We start from the raw sequence: 18380 nt of genomic DNA on the forward strand, positions 1-18380 counted from the left end.
AACTGCCGCACAAACAGTCTCCTGCCACGGGTTGCTGCACCGTGTTTCTACGGAACAGATTAGAGGTGTGTAAAAGACGGCTCATTCACTATTCCCTCTGTGCTCAAAACAGCCAGCTGAAAGCACGGCAGCAGCAGCTGAAAAGGTCCGCAGCATGGCCTATCTCGGTCAGCAAGGGGACGGGGTGGCCGAGTGGTTGAGGCGATGGACTGCTAATCCATTTTGCTCTGTGCAATGGTTGGAATCCATTCTTGTCGTTCGGTTCCTTTAGCACTGGACCTTAATCCGGGTCCTGGGGACCCCATGCTAAACTTTTTGTGTGTCCTCCTTATCTAACACACTCAGTTCAGTTCTTTGAGTTCTCTACTAATGAACTGATGATCTGAATCAGGAGTGCTAAATAAAAGATGTCATGTAAAATGACGAGGTGGCCGAGTGGTTAAGGCGATGGACTGCTAATCCATTGTGCTCTGCACGCGTGGGTTCGAATCCCATCCTTGTCGTTCGGCTCCTTTAGCAGTAATCCTCGGTCCTGGGGACCCCACTCTGCGCTTTTTGTGTCTTCCTTATCTGACACACTCAGTTCAGTTCACTGAGTGCTCTACTAATGAGCCGATGGTCTGAATCGGGAGTGTTAAATAAAAGGACCACGGAAAGTGACGGGGTGGTCGAGTGGTTAAGGCGATGCAAGGCTAATCCGTTGTGCTAGGCTCACCTTGGTTTGTGTGGGTTTGAATCCCGTCCTCTTCATTTGATGATTTAGCACCACTGAGAGCCCACCAGAACAGACAGGCCCAACCTGTTTACGATGGGTAGCGGTGAGCTGTGATTGTGCTGTAGTTTAATGATACCTGCAGCGAAGTCTTGAGAGCATATTGAAAAAACAACAAATCTTCTGGCTCCGGCACGCTATGATCTGTAGACACCTCTTTGACGAGGACCAACAACCAGCCACTCTAACAAAACGAAGCAAAACTTTGTTTTTCAAGAAGCGTCCAGAGAGACCGGCAAAAACTGAGAAGCTGACTGTATTTCAAATCATCCAGATGGGATATCGGGGAAAGTTTACAACCAGCAATGATCACACCTCAGATAAACCACACAAGCTACAACATTGCCTCTGCGATAGAATACCGGTGACGGTCGTGACCTTTTCTTGCAGCTACGTGGATGTGATCCGACAAGGTGATAGCAAGCTGGATGAGCCCCAGAGACAGATCATCAGTGAAGACCTCTTCACCTAGACGGCCATCGACGCAAGACTGTGAAAACCAGATCCTCTCCAATCTGACACTGTGGCAACATGGAACTTTTGCATCTACATTAAAATTAGTCTGTTTGTTCTTATTCTGAGGTCACCGTAGCCGCCATATCCATTCTGTATTCCGATTAGATGGTCACTGCAGTCCCCCGGATCCAGTCCGTACCAAGAGCAGATGGTGGATCAGCACCTTCAGCCGAATGTCAGCGGATACCATGTCAACTAGATGAGCCCCAGAGACAGATCATCAGTAAAGAATGAATCCACATGCCACAGCAAACTCGAGCTGGTGAAAATGTTCACCAAACACCCGCCGCTGACTTCTTTTAAAAGAAGCCAGCTTATTGAAGGTGCACAGGATAAACGCCCTGAGAAAGCTGTGCCTCGCAACCCTAAGAATGGCATAGGCGCTAGTGGACACCTGACGCGCATGCAAAACACCGGCATTTCACACGTCCCTGGGTGGGCTCGAACCACCAACTTTTCGGTTAACAGCCGAACGCGCTAACCGATTGCGCCACAGAGACAGACATTGCGCATCTGCTGCCGCGGGATCACGGTTGTAAAAGCAAGGGTTAGGGTTAGGGATTAGAATCGCACGTACTAACAGGCTGTTTTGAAAGATGTTTCCGGAGCTCGCAAAATCCACTTAGCCTGTGCGGAGAATGGGCACGCTGGAGCCCGCCAACCTGTTGGGAAGAAAGAGCGCCAACAGAGCCGCCCAACGTGAGGCTCGAACCCACAACCCTGAGATTAAGAGTCTCATGCTCTACCGACTGAGCTAGCCGGGCTGGTCGTGGTCTCCTTCACCGGGTCGGACGCAGTTTTCATCGGCTCCCAAATGACACAGGCGAAACGGAGGCTCTCGCGTTGTGCAAGACTGTCGAGCCGTCCCGTGGGTAGTGCTTAGAGCAGGCTTAGAGTTTTCTTCTGTCAGTTTTGACCCAATCTGTTATTGGGAAGCGCAGTTTGACCCAGCAGTGCGGGCCAACAACATGTTCTGTCTTGCCGCGTGAAGGCGGTTCAATGCTTTGGTCAGCGTATGGTTGAGATGTGATTTTCCACCAATTTGGGGCACCTTTCTTATGGAAATCAAGGATAAATCTATATAAGGATAAGGATAAATCTTCTATATTTCGGTGGTCTTTTGCAAACACTAGATTTATATGTCAGTTCCAACATAACACCGACTGTTACGCAACAGTCCCGGGATCGTTAATAGTTACGCCTCCAACATTTGCATCGCCCAATCATCGGTAACGTCAGTACATCAGTAAAACAAGGCAAGCCACTGAAGGGACACGGTTAGCTTAATGCTAGCGCTAGCCTGTTACATTGCAGTACAAAAGATATCACTTACCACATAAACAGAGAGATGACTGTGCTGATGATGGTGAATGATGGAGAAATAACTGCGCTGATGATGGCGAATGATTTACAGATCCAGAGTATCACCGAGAAGCAGCTGAACTTGTGTGGTAAGAAGCGCTCCCTCTGCATTATAACTTTACACAGAGCACATGGATCACAGTAATGAGACTAAAATGTCTGCGATACAAAACGGCAGATTCAACAAACCACATATTAAAAGCCGCTAGAGCTCCTAATTAAATAAATATTTTTATCAATGTGCCAGCTATAGAGATGAGCAGCTCTGTGAAACAGCCAATCGGAGCAGAGCTCATTAATATTCATGAAGCTTCCAAAAAAGGCAATAACAGAGCATTTCATTCTAGGGACAAATCCTAGGGTTGTAAATGGTCCTGTAAAACCGTTTCTGGAGATTGTTTGCCCTTTCCTATGCCATATACCTTCTATGCAGATATCAAAGAACAAATTAAAATATTCTCTCAATGCATTTTATGGCAACTTTAAGTTGCTAGAACCAGCTGACATCTTATCCTGACATTCTGAATATCAAGGATGGTGACACCCACCAACAAAAATGTAAAAAAAAAAAAAAATCTCAATCATAACGACTCATAAGATTTTTAATCTGATATTTACATTTTTCAGAGACCACTCTAACCATACTCTCTTCGTCTATGCTGCTTAAATTCCACACAGAACGTTCATCAATGGTGTGGAGCATATGAAATAAACCATTACTCCACACCCGATTCACGCTCAGAAAAGAGTATCAAAGCTCATCATCGTAGTTTGGGAGACACTACACTTTTGAAACACATTTCCTAGTTAGAAACTATAGAAATGATCCCTGAAAGTATAGTCTTGACCTCCATTTTGCAAAACCAGCTTAGGCGAGTTCTGACACTTTGAGTCTCAGAGATGGTTACAACCTAACAACAGAGATGAGAAAAGTTACATTTGAAACATCATTAGAGTCCTAAAATTTTGTTTGTAATTTTAGTTGGATGCAGTTTTCATTGGCCCCCAAATTACACAGGCGAAACTGAGGCTCTCGCGTTGTGCGAGACTGTCAACCCGTCCCGTGGGTAGGGCTTAAAGCAGGCTTAGAGATTTCTTCTGTCAGTTTTGACCCAATCTGTTTTTGGGAAGCGCAGTTTGACCCAGCAGTGCGGGCCAACAACATGTTCTGTTTTGCCGCGTGAAGGCGGTTTAATGCTTTGGACAGCGTATGGTTGAGATGTGATTTTCCACCAATTTGGGGCACCTTTCTTATGGAAATCAAGGATGATTTCATGGGAAATGGCAAACTGGTGTAGCGTTTGGCTAATAAGCTAAAGCTACAAAGGATGTACCGGTGCCCCGTCGTCCGAGCAGAATCCACATTCGGCCGTAATCGGAGGTTACTACTAACGTTGGATTGTGTCTCATAGGGAGTTTGGCGCAGGGCCTCAGTGGAAAACAGGCCCTCGGCGGCTGAAACAAAAGACGAAGAATGCATCCACATGCACATGAATCAGGAATGTTAAATAAAGAAACCCCGCCGGATGACGAGGTGGTCCAGTGGTTAAGGCGGTGGAAGGCTAATACATTGTGCTCGACACGCATTCGAAGCTTTAGCGCCACTGAGAGGCCACCGGACCAGACAGGCCCAACATGTTTACGATGGGTAACGGTGAGCTGTAATTGCGTTGCAGTTTAACGATACTTGTCTTGAGAACATATTGACAAAACAACAAACCTTCTGGCTCTGGCGCACTATCATCAGCAGACCGTTTTTTTGGCGAGGAAAAAAAACCCTAAACGAAACAAGGCTATATTTCTCAACAAAACTCTAAGCCTCCAGAGAGACTAGCAAAAATTGCCAAAGATAACTGTATTTCAAGTCATCCTGGCGGGGTATTGGGTAAAGTTTTCAACCAGCAATGATCGCGCCTCGGACAAACCTCATAGGCTACAATATTGCCTCTGCGAAAGAATGCAGGCGACGGTCGTGACCTTTTTCTGCACCTACGTGGATGTGAACCGACAAGGTGGTAGCAAGCTTTAAACTGCCGCACAAACAGTCTCCTGCCACGGGTTGCTGCACCGTGTTTCTACGGAACAGATTAGAGGTGTGTAAAAGACGGCTCATTCACTATTCCCTCTGTGCTCAAAACAGCCAGCTGAAAGCACGGCAGCAGCAGCTGAAAAGGTCCGCAGCATGGCCTATCTCGGTCAGCAAGGGGACGGGGTGGCCGAGTGGTTAAGGCGATGGACTGCTAATCCATTTTGCTCTGTGCAATGGTTGGAATCCATTCTTGTCGTTCGGTTCCTTTAGCACTGGACCTTAATCCGGGTCCTGGGGACCCCATGCTAAACTTTTTGTGTGTCCTCCTTATCTAACACACTCAGTTCAGTTCTTTGAGTTCTCTACTAATGAACTGATGATCTGAATCAGGAGTGCTAAATAAAAAATGTCACGTAAAATGACGAGGTGGCCGAGTGGTTAAGGCGATGGACTGCTAATCCATTGTGCTCTGCACGCGTGGGTTCGAATCCCATCCTCGTCGTTCGGCTCCTTTAGCAGTAATCCTCGGTCCTGGGGACCCCACTCTGCGCTTTTTGTGTCTTCCTTATCTGACACACTCAGTTCAGTTCACTGAGTGCTCTACTAATGAGCCGATGGTCTGAATCGGGAGTGTTAAATAAAAGGACCACGGAAAGTGACGGGGTGGTCGAGTGTTTAAGGCGATGCAAGGCTAATCCGTTGTGCTAGGCTCACCTTGGTTTGTGTGGGTTTGAATCCCGTCCTCTTCATTTGATGATTTAGCACCACTGAGAGCCCACCAGAACAGACAGGCCCAACCTGTTTACGATGGGTAGCGGTGAGCTGTGATTGTGCTGTAGTTTAATGATACCTGCAGCGAAGTCTTGAGAGCATATTGAAAAAACAACAAATCTTCTGGCTCCGGCACGCTATGATCTGTAGACACCTCTTTGACGAGGACCAACAACCAGCCACTCTAACAAAACGAAGCAAAACTTTGTTTTTCAAGAAGCGTTCAGAGAGACCGGCAAAAACTGAGAAGCTGACTGTATTTCAAATCATCCAGATGGGATATCGGGGAAAGTTTACAACCAGCAATGATCACACCTCAGATAAACCACACAAGCTACAACATTGCCTCTGCGATAGAATACCGGTGACGGTCGTGACCTTTTCTTGCAGCTACGTGGATGTGATCCGACAAGGTGATAGCAAGCTGGATGAGCCCCAGAGACAGATCATCAGTGAAGACCTCTTCACCTAGACGGCCATCGACGCAAGACTGTGAAAACCAGATCCTCTCCAATCTGACACTGTGGCAACATGGAACTTTTGCATCTACATTAAAATTAGTCTGTTTGTTCTTATTCTGAGGTCACCGTAGCCGCCATATCCATTCTGTATTCCGATTAGATGGTCACTGCAGTCCCCCGGATCCAGTCCGTACCAAGAGCAGATGGTGGATCAGCACCTTCAGCCGAATGTCAGCGGATACCATGTCAACTAGATGAGCCCCAGAGACAGATCATCAGTAAAGAATGAATCCACATGCCACAGCAAACTCGAGCTGGTGAAAATGTTCACCAAACACCCGCCGCTGACTTCTTTTAAAAGAAGCCAGCTTATTGAAGGTGCACAGGATAAACGCCCTGAGAAAGCTGTGCCTCGCAACCCTAAGAATGGCATAGGCGCTAGTGGACACCTGACGCGCGTGCAAAACACCGGCATTTCACACGTCCCTGGGTGGGGTCGAACCACCAACCTTTCGGTTAACAGCCGAACGCACTAACCGATTGCGCCACAGAGACAGACATTGCGCATCTGCTGCCGCGGGATCACGGTTGTAAAAGCAAGGGTTAGGGTTAGGGATTAGAATCGCACGTACTAACAGGCTGTTTTGAAAGATGTTTCCGGAGCTCGCAAAATCCACTTAGCCTGTGCGGAGAATGGGCACGCTGGAGCCCGCCACCCTGTTGGGAAGAAAGAGCGCCAACAGAGCCGCCCAACGTGGGGCTCGAACCCACGACCCTGAGATTAAGAGTCTCATGCTCTACCGACTGAGCTAGCCGGGCTGGTCGTAGTCTCCTTCACCGGGTCGGACGCAGTTTTCATCGGCTCCCAAATGACACAGGCGAAACGGAGGCTCTCGCGTTGTGCAAGACTGTCGAGCCGTCCCGTGGGTAGTGCTTAGAGCAGGCTTAGAGTTTTCTTCTGTCAGTTTTGACCCAATCTGTTATTGGGAAGCGCAGTTTGACCCAGCAGTGCGGGCCAACAACATGTTCTGTCTTGCCGCGTGAAGGCGGTTCATTGCTTTGGTCAGATAGATTTTTTGCCAAAGATAACTGTATTTCAAGTCATCCTGGCGGGGTATTGGGTAAAGTTTTCAACCAGCAATGATCGCGCCTCGGACAAACCTCATAGGCTACAATATTGCCTCTGCGAAAGAATGCAGGCGACGGTCGTGACCTTTTTCTGCACCTACGTGGATGTGAACCGACAAGGTGGTAGCAAGCTTTAAACTGTCGCACAAACAGTCTCCTGCCACGGGTTGCTGCACCGTGTTTCTACGGAACAGATTAGAGGTGTGTAAAAGACGGCTCATTCACTATTCCCTCTGTGCTCAAAACAGCCAGCTGAAAGCACGGCAGCAGCAGCTGAAAAGGTCCGCAGCATGGCCTATCTCGGTCAGCAAGGGGACGGGGTGGCCGAGTGGTTAAGGCGATGGACTGCTAATCCATTTTGCTCTGTGCAATGGTTGGAATCCATTCTTGTCGTTCGGTTCCTTTAGCACTGGACCTTAATCCGGGTCCTGGGGACCCCATGCTAAACTTTTTGTGTGTCCTCCTTATCTAACACACTCAGTTCAGTTCTTTGAGTTCTCTACTAATGAACTGATGATCTGAATCAGGAGTGCTAAATAAATTACTGCTCAATGCTTTGGTCAGCGTATGGTTGAGATGTGATTTTCCACCAATTTGGGGCACCTTTCTTATGGAAATCAAGGATAAATCTATATAAGGATAAGGATAAATCTTCTATATTTCGGTGGTCTTTTGCAAACACTAGATTTATATGTCAGTTCCAACATAACACCGACTGTTACGCAACAGTCCCGGGATCGTTAATAGTTACGCCTCCAACATTTGCATCGCCCAATCATCGGTAACGTCAGTACATCAGTAAAACAAGGCAAGCCACTGAAGGGACACGGTTAGCTTAATGCTAGCGCTAGCCTGTTACATTGCAGTACAAAAGATATCACTTACCACATAAACAGAGAGATGACTGTGCTGATGATGGTGAATGATGGAGAAATAACTGCGCTGATGATGGCGAATGATTTACAGATCCAGAGTATCACCGAGAAGCAGCTGAACTTGTGTGGTAAGAAGCGCTCCCTCTGCATTATAACTTTACACAGAGCACATGGATCACAGTAATGAGACTAAAATGTCTGCGATACAAAACGGCAGATTCAACAAACCACATATTAAAAGCCGCTAGAGCTCCTAATTAAATAAATATTTTTATCAATGTGCCAGCTATAGAGATGAGCAGCTCTGTGAAACAGCCAATCGGAGCAGAGCTCATTAATATTCATGAAGCTTCCAAAAAAGGCAATAACAGAGCATTTCATTCTAGGGACAAATCCTAGGGTTGTAAATGGTCCTGTAAAACCGTTTCTGGAGATTGTTTGCCCTTTCCTATGCCATATACCTTCTATGCAGATATCAAAGAACAAATTAAAATATTCTCTCAATGCATTTTATGGCAACTTTAAGTTGATAGAACCAGCTGACATCTTATCCTGACATTCTGAATATCAAGGATGGTGACACCCACCAACAAAAATGTAAAAAAAAAAAAAAAATCTCAATCATAACGACTCATAAGACTTTTAATCTGATATTTACAGTTTTCAGAGACCACTCTGACCATACTCTCTTCGTCTATGCTGCTTAAATGCCACACAGAACGTTCATCAATGGTGTGGAGCATATGAAATAAACCATTACTCCACACCCGATTCACGCTCAGAAAAGAGTATCAACGCTCATCATCGTAGTTTGGGAGACACTACACTTTTGAAACACATTTCCTAGTTAGAAACTATAGAAATGATCCCTGAAAGTATAGTCTTGACCTCCATTTTGCAAAACCAGCTTAGGCGAGTTCTGACACTTTGAGTCTCAGAGATGGTTACAACCTAACAACAGAGATGAGAAAAGTTACATTTGAAACATCATTAGAGTCCTAAAATTTTGTTTGTAATTTTAGTTGGATGCAGTTTTCATTGGCCCCCAAATTACACAGGCGAAACTGAGGCTCTCGCGTTGTGCGAGACTGTCAACCCGTCCCGTGGGTAGGGCTTAAAGCAGGCTTAGAGATTTCTTCTGTCAGTTTTGACCCAATCTGTTTTTGGGAAGCGCAGTTTGACCCAGCAGTGCGGGCCAACAACATGTTCTGTTTTGCCGCGTGAAGGCGGTTTAATGCTTTGGACAGCGTATGGTTGAGATGTGATTTTCCACCAATTTGGGGCACCTTTCTTATGGAAATCAAGGATGATTTCATGGGAAATGGCAAACTGGTGTAGCGTTTGGCTAATAAGCTAAAGCTACAAAGGATGTACCGGTGCCCCGTCGTCCGAGCAGAATCCACATTCGGCCGTAATCGGAGGTTACTACTAACGTTGGATTGTGTCTCATAGGGAGTTTGGCGCAGGGCCTCAGTGGAAAACAGGCCCTCGGCGGCTGAAACAAAAGACGAAGAATGCATCCACATGCACATGAATCAGGAATGTTAAATAAAGAAACCCCGCCGGATGACGAGGTGGTCCAGTGGTTAAGGCGGTGGAAGGCTAATACATTGTGCTCGACACGCATTCGAAGCTTTAGCGCCACTGAGAGGCCACCGGACCAGACAGGCCCAACATGTTTACGATGGGTAACGGTGAGCTGTAATTGCGTTGCAGTTTAACGATACTTGTCTTGAGAACATATTGACAAAACAACAAACCTTCTGGCTCTGGCGCACTATCATCAGCAGACCGTTTTTTTGGCGAGGAAAAAAAACCCTAAACGAAACAAGGCTATATTTCTCAACAAAACTCTAAGCCTCCAGAGAGACTAGCAAAAATTGCCAAAGATAACTGTATTTCAAGTCATCCTGGCGGGGTATTGGGTAAAGTTTTCAACCAGCAATGATCGCGCCTCGGACAAACCTCATAGGCTACAATATTGCCTCTGCGAAAGAATGCAGGCGACGGTCGTGACCTTTTTCTGCACCTACGTGGATGTGAACCGACAAGGTGGTAGCAAGCTTTAAACTGCCGCACAAACAGTCTCCTGCCACGGGTTGCTGCACCGTGTTTCTACGGAACAGATTAGAGGTGTGTAAAAGACGGCTCATTCACTATTCCCTCTGTGCTCAAAACAGCCAGCTGAAAGCACGGCAGCAGCAGCTGAAAAGGTCCGCAGCATGGCCTATCTCGGTCAGCAAGGGGACGGGGTGGCCGAGTGGTTAAGGCGATGGACTGCTAATCCATTTTGCTCTGTGCAATGGTTGGAATCCATTCTTGTCGTTCGGTTCCTTTAGCACTGGACCTTAATCCGGGTCCTGGGGACCCCATGCTAAACTTTTTGTGTGTCCTCCTTATCTAACACACTCAGTTCAGTTCTTTGAGTTCTCTACTAATGAACTGATGATCTGAATCAGGAGTGCTAAATAAAAAATGTCACGTAAAATGACGAGGTGGCCGAGTGGTTAAGGCGATGGACTGCTAATCCATTGTGCTCTGCACGCGTGGGTTCGAATCCCATCCTCGTCGTTCGGCTCCTTTAGCAGTAATCCTCGGTCCTGGGGACCCCACTCTGCGCTTTTTGTGTCTTCCTTATCTGACACACTCAGTTCAGTTCACTGAGTGCTCTACTAATGAGCCGATGGTCTGAATCGGGAGTGTTAAATAAAAGGACCACGGAAAGTGACGGGGTGGTCGAGTGTTTAAGGCGATGCAAGGCTAATCCGTTGTGCTAGGCTCACCTTGGTTTGTGTGGGTTTGAATCCCGTCCTCTTCATTTGATGATTTAGCACCACTGAGAGCCCACCAGAACAGACAGGCCCAACCTGTTTACGATGGGTAGCGGTGAGCTGTGATTGTGCTGTAGTTTAATGATACCTGCAGCGAAGTCTTGAGAGCATATTGAAAAAACAACAAATCTTCTGGCTCCGGCACGCTATGATCTGTAGACACCTCTTTGACGAGGACCAACAACCAGCCACTCTAACAAAACGAAGCAAAACTTTGTTTTTCAAGAAGCGTCCAGAGAGACCGGCAAAAACTGAGAAGCTGACTGTATTTCAAATCATCCAGATGGGATATCGGGGAAAGTTTACAACCAGCAATGATCACACCTCAGATAAACCACACAAGCTACAACATTGCCTCTGCGATAGAATACCGGTGACGGTCGTGACCTTTTCTTGCAGCTACGTGGATGTGATCCGACAAGGTGATAGCAAGCTGGATGAGCCCCAGAGACAGATCATCAGTGAAGACCTCTTCACCTAGACGGCCATCGACGCAAGACTGTGAAAACCAGATCCTCTCCAATCTGACACTGTGGCAACATGGAACTTTTGCATCTACATTAAAATTAGTCTGTTTGTTCTTATTCTGAGGTCACCGTAGCCGCCATATCCATTCTGTATTCCGATTAGATGGTCACTGCAGTCCCCCGGATCCAGTCCGTACCAAGAGCAGATGGTGGATCAGCACCTTCAGCCGAATGTCAGCGGATACCATGTCAACTAGATGAGCCCCAGAGACAGATCATCAGTAAAGAATGAATCCACATGCCACAGCAAACTCGAGCTGGTGAAAATGTTCACCAAACACCCGCCGCTGACTTCTTTTAAAAGAAGCCAGCTTATTGAAGGTGCACAGGATAAACGCCCTGAGAAAGCTGTGCCTCGCAACCCTAAGAATGGCATAGGCGCTAGTGGACACCTGACGCGCGTGCAAAACACCGGCATTTCACACGTCCCTGGGTGGGGTCGAACCACCAACCTTTCGGTTAACAGCCGAACGCACTAACCGATTGCGCCACAGAGACAGACATTGCGCATCTGCTGCCGCGGGATCACGGTTGTAAAAGCAAGGGTTAGGGTTAGGGATTAGAATCGCACGTACTAACAGGCTGTTTTGAAAGATGTTTCCGGAGCTCGCAAAATCCACTTAGCCTGTGCGGAGAATGGGCACGCTGGAGCCCGCCACCCTGTTGGGAAGAAAGAGCGCCAACAGAGCCGCCCAACGTGGGGCTCGAACCCACGACCCTGAGATTAAGAGTCTCATGCTCTACCGACTGAGCTAGCCGGGCTGGTCGTAGTCTCCTTCACCGGGTCGGACGCAGTTTTCATCGGCTCCCAAATGACACAGGCGAAACGGAGGCTCTCGCGTTGTGCAAGACTGTCGAGCCGTCCCGTGGGTAGTGCTTAGAGCAGGCTTAGAGTTTTCTTCTGTCAGTTTTGACCCAATCTGTTATTGGGAAGCGCAGTTTGACCCAGCAGTGCGGGCCAACAACATGTTCTGTCTTGCCGCGTGAAGGCGGTTCATTGCTTTGGTCAGCGTATGGTTGAGATGTGATTTTCCACCAATTTGGGGCACCTTTCTTATGGAAATCAAGGATAAATCTATATAAGGATAAGGATAAATCTTCTATATTTCGGTGGTCTTTTGCAAACACTAGATTTATATGTCAGTTCCAACATAACACCGACTGTTACGCAACAGTCCCGGGATCGTTAATAGTTACGCCTCCAACATTTGCATCGCCCAATCATCGGTAACGTCAGTACATCAGTAAAACAAGGCAAGCCACTGAAGGGACACGGTTAGCTTAATGCTAGCGCTAGCCTGTTACATTGCAGTACAAAAGATATCACTTACCACATAAACAGAGAGATGACTGTGCTGATGATGGTGAATGATGGAGAAATAACTGCGCTGATGATGGCGAATGATTTACAGATCCAGAGTATCACCGAGAAGCAGCTGAACTTGTGTGGTAAGAAGCGCTCCCTCTGCATTATAACTTTACACAGAGCACATGGATCACAGTAATAAGACTAAAATGTCTGCGATACAAAACGGCAGATTCAACAAACCACATATTAAAAGCCGCTAGAGCTCCTAATTAAATAAATATTTTTATCAATGTGCCAGCTATAGAGATGAGCAGCTCTGTGAAACAGCCAATCGGAGCAGAGCTCATTAATATTCATGAAGCTTCCAAAAAAGGCAATAACAGAGCATTTCATTCTAGGGACAAATCCTAGGGTTGTAAATGGTCCTGTAAAACCGTTTCTGGAGATTGTTTGCCCTTTCCTATGCCATATACCTTCTATGCAGATATCAAAGAACAAATTAAAATATTCTCTCAATGCATTTTATGGCAACTTTAAGTTGATAGAACCAGCTGACATCTTATCCTGACATTCTGAATATCAAGGATGGTGACACCCACCAACAAAAATGTAAAAAAAAAAAAAAAATCTCAATCATAACGACTCATAAGATTTTTAATTTGATATTTACATTTTTCAGAGACCACTCTGACCATACTCTCTTCGTCTATGCTGCTTAAATGCCACACAGAACGTTCATCAATGGTGTGGAGCATATGAAATAAACCATTACTCCACACCCGATTCACGCTCAGAAAAGAGTATCAAAGCTCATCATCGTAGTTTGGGAGACACTACACTTTTGAAACACATTTCCTAGTTAGAAACTATAGAAATGATCCCTGAAAGTATAGTCTTGACCTCCATTTTGCAAAACCAGCTTAGGCGAGTTCTGACACTTTGAGTCTCAGAGATGGTTACAACCTAACAACAGAGATGAGAAAAGTTACATTTGAAACATCATTAGAGTCCTAAAATTTTGTTTGTAATTTTAGTTGGATGCAGTTTTCATTGGCCCCCAAATTACACAGGCGAAACTGAGGCTCTCGCGTTGTGCGAGACTGTCAACCCGTCCCGTGGGTAGGGCTTAAAGCAGGCTTAGAGATTTCTTCTGTCAGTTTTGACCCAATCTGTTTTTGGGAAGCGCAGTTTGACCCAGCAGTGCGGGCCAACAACATGTTCTGTTTTGCCGCGTGAAGGCGGTTTAATGCTTTGGACAGCGTATGGTTGAGATGTGATTTTCCACCAATTTGGGGCACCTTTCTTATGGAAATCAAGGATGATTTCATGGGAAATGGCAAACTGGTGTAGCGTTTGGCTAATAAGCTAAAGCTACAAAGGATGTACCGGTGCCCCGTCGTCCGAGCAGAATCCACATTCGGCCGTAATCGGAGGTTACTACTAACGTTGGATTGTGTCTCATAGGGAGTTTGGCGCAGGGCCTCAGTGGAAAACAGGCCCTCGGCGGCTGAAACAAAAGACGAAGAATGCATCCACATGCACATGAATCAGGAATGTTAAATAAAGAAACCCCGCCGGATGACGAGGTGGTCCAGTGGTTAAGGCGGTGGAAGGCTAATACATTGTGCTCGACACGCATTCGAAGCTTTAGCGCCACTGAGAGGCCACCGGACCAGACAGGCCCAACATGTTTACGATGGGTAACGGTGAGCTGTAATTGCGTTGCAGTTTAACGATACTTGTCTTGAGAACATATTGACAAAACAACAAACCTTCTGGCTCTGGCGCACTATCATCAGCAGACCGATTTTGGCGAGGAAAAAAAACCCTAAACGAAACAAGGCTATATTTCTCAACAAAACTCTAAGCCTCCAGAGAGACTAGCAAAAATTGCCAAAGATAACTGTATTTCAAGTCATCCTGGCGGGGTATTGGGTAAAGTTTTCAACCAGCAATGATCGCGCCTCGGACAAACCTCATAGGCTACAATATTGCCTCTGCGAAAGAATGCAGGCGACGGTCGTGACCTTTTTCTGCACCTACGTGGATGTGAACCGACAAGGTGGTAGCAAGCTTTAAACTGCCGCACAAACAGTCTCCTGCCACGGGTTGCTGCACCGTGTTTCTACGGAACAGATTAGAGGTGTGTAAAAGACGGCTCATTCACTATTCCCTCTGTGCTCAAAACAGCCAGCTGAAAGCACGGCAGCAGCAGCTGAAAAGGTCCGCAGCATGGCCTATCTCGGTCAGCAAGGGGACGGGGTGGCCGAGTGGTTAAGGCGATGGACTGCTAATCCATTTTGCTCTGTGCAATGGTTGGAATCCATTCTTGTCGTTCGGTTCCTTTAGCACTGGACCTTAATCCGGGTCCTGGGGACCCCATGCTAAACTTTTTGTGTGTCCTCCTTATCTAACACACTCAGTTCAGTTCTTTGAGTTCTCTACTAATGAACTGATGATCTGAATCAGGAGTGCTAAATAAAAAATGTCACGTAAAATGACGAGGTGGCCGAGTGGTTAAGGCGATGGACTGCTAATCCATTGTGCTCTGCACGCGTGGGTTCGAATCCCATCCTCGTCGTTCGGCTCCTTTAGCAGTAATCCTCGGTCCTGGGGACCCCACTCTGCGCTTTTTGTGTCTTCCTTATCTGACACACTCAGTTCAGTTCACTGAGTGCTCTACTAATGAGCCGATGGTCTGAATCGGGAGTGTTAAATAAAAGGACCACGGAAAGTGACGGGGTGGTCGAGTGGTTAAGGCGATGCAAGGCTAATCCGTTGTGCTAGGCTCACCTTGGTTTGTGTGGGTTTGAATCCCGTCCTCTTCATTTGATGATTTAGCACCACTGAGAGCCCACCAGAACAGACAGGCCCAACCTGTTTACGATGGGTAGCGGTGAGCTGTGATTGTGCTGTAGTTTAATGATACCTGCAGCGAAGTCTTGAGAGCATATTGACAAAACAACAAATCTTCTGGCTCCGGCACGCTATGATCTGTAGACACCTCTTTGACGAGGACCAACAACCAGCCACTCTAACAAAACGAAGCAAAACTTTGTTTTTCAAGAAGCGTCCAGAGAGACCGGCAAAATCTGAGAAGCTGACTGTATTTCAAATCATCCAGATGGGATATCGGGGAAAGTTTACAACCAGCAATGATCACACCTCAGATAAACCACACAAGCTACAACATTGCCTCTGCGATAGAATACCGGTGACGGTCGTGACCTTTTCTTGCAGCTACGTGGATGTGATCCGACAAGGTGATAGCAAGCTGGATGAGCCCCAGAGACAGATCATCAGTGAAGACCTCTTCACCTAGACGGCCATCGACGCAAGACTGTGAAAACCAGATCCTCTCCAATCTGACACTGTGGCAACATGGAACTTTTGCATCTACATTAAAATTAGTCTGTTTGTTCTTATTCTGAGGTCACCGTAGCCGCCATATCCATTCTGTATTCCGATTAGATGGTCACTGCAGTCCCCCGGATCCAGTCCGTACCAAGAGCAGATGGTGGATCAGCACCTTCAGCCGAATGTCAGCGGATACCATGTCAACTAGATGAGCCCCAGAGACAGATCATCAGTAAAGAATGAATCCACATGCCACAGCAAACTCGAGCTGGTGAAAATGTTCACCAAACACCCGCCGCTGACTTCTTTTAAAAGAAGCCAGCTTATTGAAGGTGCACAGGATAAACGCCCTGAGAAAGCTGTGCCTCGCAACCCTAAGAATGGCATAGGCGCTAGTGGACACCTGACGCGCGTGCAAAACACCGGCATTTCACACGTCCCTGGGTGGGCTCGAACCACCAACCTTTCGGTTAACAGCCGAACGCGCTAACCGATTGCGCCACAGAGACAGACATTGCGCATCTGCTGCCGCGGGATCACGGTTGTATAAGCAAGGGTTAGGGTTAGGGATTAGAATCGCACGTACTAACAGGCTGTTTTGAAAGATGTTTCCGGAGCTCGCAAAATCCACTTAGCCTGTGCGGAGAATGGGCACGCTGGAGCCCGCCAACCTGTTGGGAAGAAAGAGCGCCAACAGAGCCGCCCAACGTGGGGCTCGAACCCACGACCCTGAGATTAAGAGTCTCATGCTCTACCGACTGAGCTAGCCGGGCTGGTCGTGGTCTCCTTCACCGGGTCGGACGCAGTTTTCATCGGCTCCCAAATGACACAGGCGAAACGGAGGCTCTCGCGTTGTGCAAGACTGTCGAGCCGTCCCGTGGGTAGTGCTTAGAGCAGGCTTAGAGTTTTCTTCTGTCAGTTTTGACCCAATCTGTTATTGGGAAGCGCAGTTTGACCCAGCAGTGCGGGCCAACAACATGTTCTGTCTTGCCGCGTGAAGGCGGTTCAATGCTTTGGTCAGCGTATGGTTGAGATGTGATTTTCCACCAATTTGGGGCACCTTTCTTATGGAAATCAAGGATAAATCTATATAAGGATAAGGATAAATCTTCTATATTTCGGTGGTCTTTTGCAAACACTAGATTTATATGTCAGTTCCAACATAACACCGACTGTTACGCAACAGTCCCGGGATCGTTAATAGTTACGCCTCCAACATTTGCATCGCCCAATCATCGGTAACGTCAGTACATCAGTAAAACAAGGCAAGCCACTGAAGGGACACGGTTAGCTTAATGCTAGCGCTAGCCTGTTACATTGCAGTACAAAAGATATCACTTACCACATAAACAGAGAGATGACTGTGCTGATGATGGTGAATGATGGAGAAATAACTGCGCTGATGATGGCGAATGATTTACAGATCCAGAGTATCACCGAGAAGCAGCTGAACTTGTGTGGTAAGAAGCGCTCCCTCTGCATTATAACTTTACACAGAGCACATGGATCACAGTAATGAGACTAAAATGTCTGCGATACAAAACGGCAGATTCAACAAACCACATATTAAAAGCCGCTAGAGCTCCTAATTAAATAAATATTTTTATCAATGTGCCAGCTATAGAGATGAGCAGCTCTGTGAAACAGCCAATCGGAGCAGAGCTCATTAATATTCATGAAGCTTCCAAAAAAGGCAATAACAGAGCATTTCATTCTAGGGACAAATCCTAGGGTTGTAAATGGTCCTGTAAAACCGTTTCTGGAGATTGTTTGCCCTTTCCTATGCCATATACCTTCTATGCAGATATCAAAGAACAAATTAAAATATTCTCTCAATGCATTTTATGGCAACTTTAAGTTGATAGAACCAGCTGACATCTTATCCTGACATTCTGAATATCAAGGATGGTGACACCCACCAACAAAAATGTAAAAAAAAAAAAAAAAAAATCTCAATCATAACGACTCATAAGATTTTTAATCTGATATTTACATTTTTCAGAGACCACTCTGACCATACTCTCTTCGTCTATGCTGCTTAAATGCCACACAGAACGGTCATCAATGGTGTGGAGCATATGAAATAAACCATTACTCCACACCCGATTCACGCTCAGAAAAGAGTAGCAACGCTCATCATCGTAGTTTGGGAGACACTACACTTTTGAAACACATTTCCTAGTTAGAAACTATAGAAATGATCCCTGAAAGTATAGTCTTGACCTCCATTTTGCAAAACCAGCTTAGGCGAGTTCTGACACTTTGAGTCTCAGAGATGGTTACAACCTAACAACAGAGATGAGAAAAGTTACATTTGAAACATCATTAGAGTCCTAAAATTTTGTTTGTAATTTTAGTTGGATGCAGTTTTCATTGGCCCCCAAATTACACAGGCGAAACTGAGGCTCTCGCGTTGTGCGAGACTGTCAACCCGTCCCGTGG

At 46.5% G+C, this 18380-nt stretch overlaps 19 non-coding genes and 1 pseudogene across 19 annotated transcripts; 3 read left to right on the plus strand and 17 right to left on the minus strand.

Moving 5' to 3' along the window:
* Window positions 1–993: 993 nt before the first annotated feature.
* Window positions 994–1132, minus strand: LOC141307940 (U4 spliceosomal RNA). Its single transcript, XR_012346864.1, has one exon. It is a non-coding gene; the product is annotated as a U4 spliceosomal RNA (small nuclear RNA).
* Window positions 1133–1714: 582 nt separating this feature from the next.
* trnan-guu (transfer RNA asparagine (anticodon GUU)) lies at window positions 1715–1788 on the minus strand. The gene has a single exon. It is a non-coding gene; the product is annotated as a tRNA-Asn (tRNA).
* A 1491-nt stretch (window positions 1789–3279) lies between these two features.
* On the minus strand, window positions 3280–3495 carry LOC141307798 (small nucleolar RNA U3). The gene has a single exon (XR_012346723.1). It is a non-coding gene; the product is annotated as a small nucleolar RNA U3 (small nucleolar RNA).
* Window positions 3496–4468: 973 nt separating this feature from the next.
* LOC141307900 (U4 spliceosomal RNA) lies at window positions 4469–4609 on the minus strand. The gene has a single exon (XR_012346826.1). It is a non-coding gene; the product is annotated as a U4 spliceosomal RNA (small nuclear RNA).
* Window positions 4610–5099: 490 nt separating this feature from the next.
* Window positions 5100–5181, plus strand: trnas-gcu (transfer RNA serine (anticodon GCU)). Its single transcript has one exon. It is a non-coding gene; the product is annotated as a tRNA-Ser (tRNA).
* A 490-nt stretch (window positions 5182–5671) lies between these two features.
* On the minus strand, window positions 5672–5810 carry LOC141307957 (U4 spliceosomal RNA). Its single transcript, XR_012346882.1, has one exon. It is a non-coding gene; the product is annotated as a U4 spliceosomal RNA (small nuclear RNA).
* Window positions 5811–6657: 847 nt separating this feature from the next.
* On the minus strand, window positions 6658–6730 carry trnak-cuu (transfer RNA lysine (anticodon CUU)). The gene has a single exon. It is a non-coding gene; the product is annotated as a tRNA-Lys (tRNA).
* A 244-nt stretch (window positions 6731–6974) lies between these two features.
* LOC141307930 (U4 spliceosomal RNA) lies at window positions 6975–7106 on the minus strand (annotated as a pseudogene).
* A 1477-nt stretch (window positions 7107–8583) lies between these two features.
* LOC141307785 (small nucleolar RNA U3) lies at window positions 8584–8799 on the minus strand. Its single transcript, XR_012346711.1, has one exon. It is a non-coding gene; the product is annotated as a small nucleolar RNA U3 (small nucleolar RNA).
* Window positions 8800–9772: 973 nt separating this feature from the next.
* LOC141307901 (U4 spliceosomal RNA) lies at window positions 9773–9913 on the minus strand. The gene has a single exon (XR_012346827.1). It is a non-coding gene; the product is annotated as a U4 spliceosomal RNA (small nuclear RNA).
* A 490-nt stretch (window positions 9914–10403) lies between these two features.
* Window positions 10404–10485, plus strand: trnas-gcu (transfer RNA serine (anticodon GCU)). The gene has a single exon. It is a non-coding gene; the product is annotated as a tRNA-Ser (tRNA).
* Window positions 10486–10975: 490 nt separating this feature from the next.
* On the minus strand, window positions 10976–11114 carry LOC141307941 (U4 spliceosomal RNA). Its single transcript, XR_012346865.1, has one exon. It is a non-coding gene; the product is annotated as a U4 spliceosomal RNA (small nuclear RNA).
* An 847-nt stretch (window positions 11115–11961) lies between these two features.
* On the minus strand, window positions 11962–12034 carry trnak-cuu (transfer RNA lysine (anticodon CUU)). The gene has a single exon. It is a non-coding gene; the product is annotated as a tRNA-Lys (tRNA).
* Window positions 12035–13262: 1228 nt separating this feature from the next.
* LOC141307779 (small nucleolar RNA U3) lies at window positions 13263–13478 on the minus strand. The gene has a single exon (XR_012346706.1). It is a non-coding gene; the product is annotated as a small nucleolar RNA U3 (small nucleolar RNA).
* A 971-nt stretch (window positions 13479–14449) lies between these two features.
* Window positions 14450–14590, minus strand: LOC141307902 (U4 spliceosomal RNA). Its single transcript, XR_012346828.1, has one exon. It is a non-coding gene; the product is annotated as a U4 spliceosomal RNA (small nuclear RNA).
* A 490-nt stretch (window positions 14591–15080) lies between these two features.
* On the plus strand, window positions 15081–15162 carry trnas-gcu (transfer RNA serine (anticodon GCU)). Its single transcript has one exon. It is a non-coding gene; the product is annotated as a tRNA-Ser (tRNA).
* Window positions 15163–15652: 490 nt separating this feature from the next.
* On the minus strand, window positions 15653–15791 carry LOC141307953 (U4 spliceosomal RNA). The gene has a single exon (XR_012346877.1). It is a non-coding gene; the product is annotated as a U4 spliceosomal RNA (small nuclear RNA).
* A 582-nt stretch (window positions 15792–16373) lies between these two features.
* Window positions 16374–16447, minus strand: trnan-guu (transfer RNA asparagine (anticodon GUU)). Its single transcript has one exon. It is a non-coding gene; the product is annotated as a tRNA-Asn (tRNA).
* Window positions 16448–16638: 191 nt separating this feature from the next.
* trnak-cuu (transfer RNA lysine (anticodon CUU)) lies at window positions 16639–16711 on the minus strand. Its single transcript has one exon. It is a non-coding gene; the product is annotated as a tRNA-Lys (tRNA).
* Window positions 16712–17942: 1231 nt separating this feature from the next.
* Window positions 17943–18158, minus strand: LOC141307793 (small nucleolar RNA U3). The gene has a single exon (XR_012346720.1). It is a non-coding gene; the product is annotated as a small nucleolar RNA U3 (small nucleolar RNA).
* Between the last annotated feature and the right edge of the window lie 222 nt (window positions 18159–18380).

Source organism: Garra rufa, unplaced genomic scaffold (assembly GCF_049309525.1).
Source record: "Garra rufa unplaced genomic scaffold, GarRuf1.0 hap1_unplaced_002, whole genome shotgun sequence".
In the NCBI taxonomy this organism is placed as follows: domain Eukaryota; kingdom Metazoa; phylum Chordata; class Actinopteri; order Cypriniformes; family Cyprinidae; genus Garra; species Garra rufa.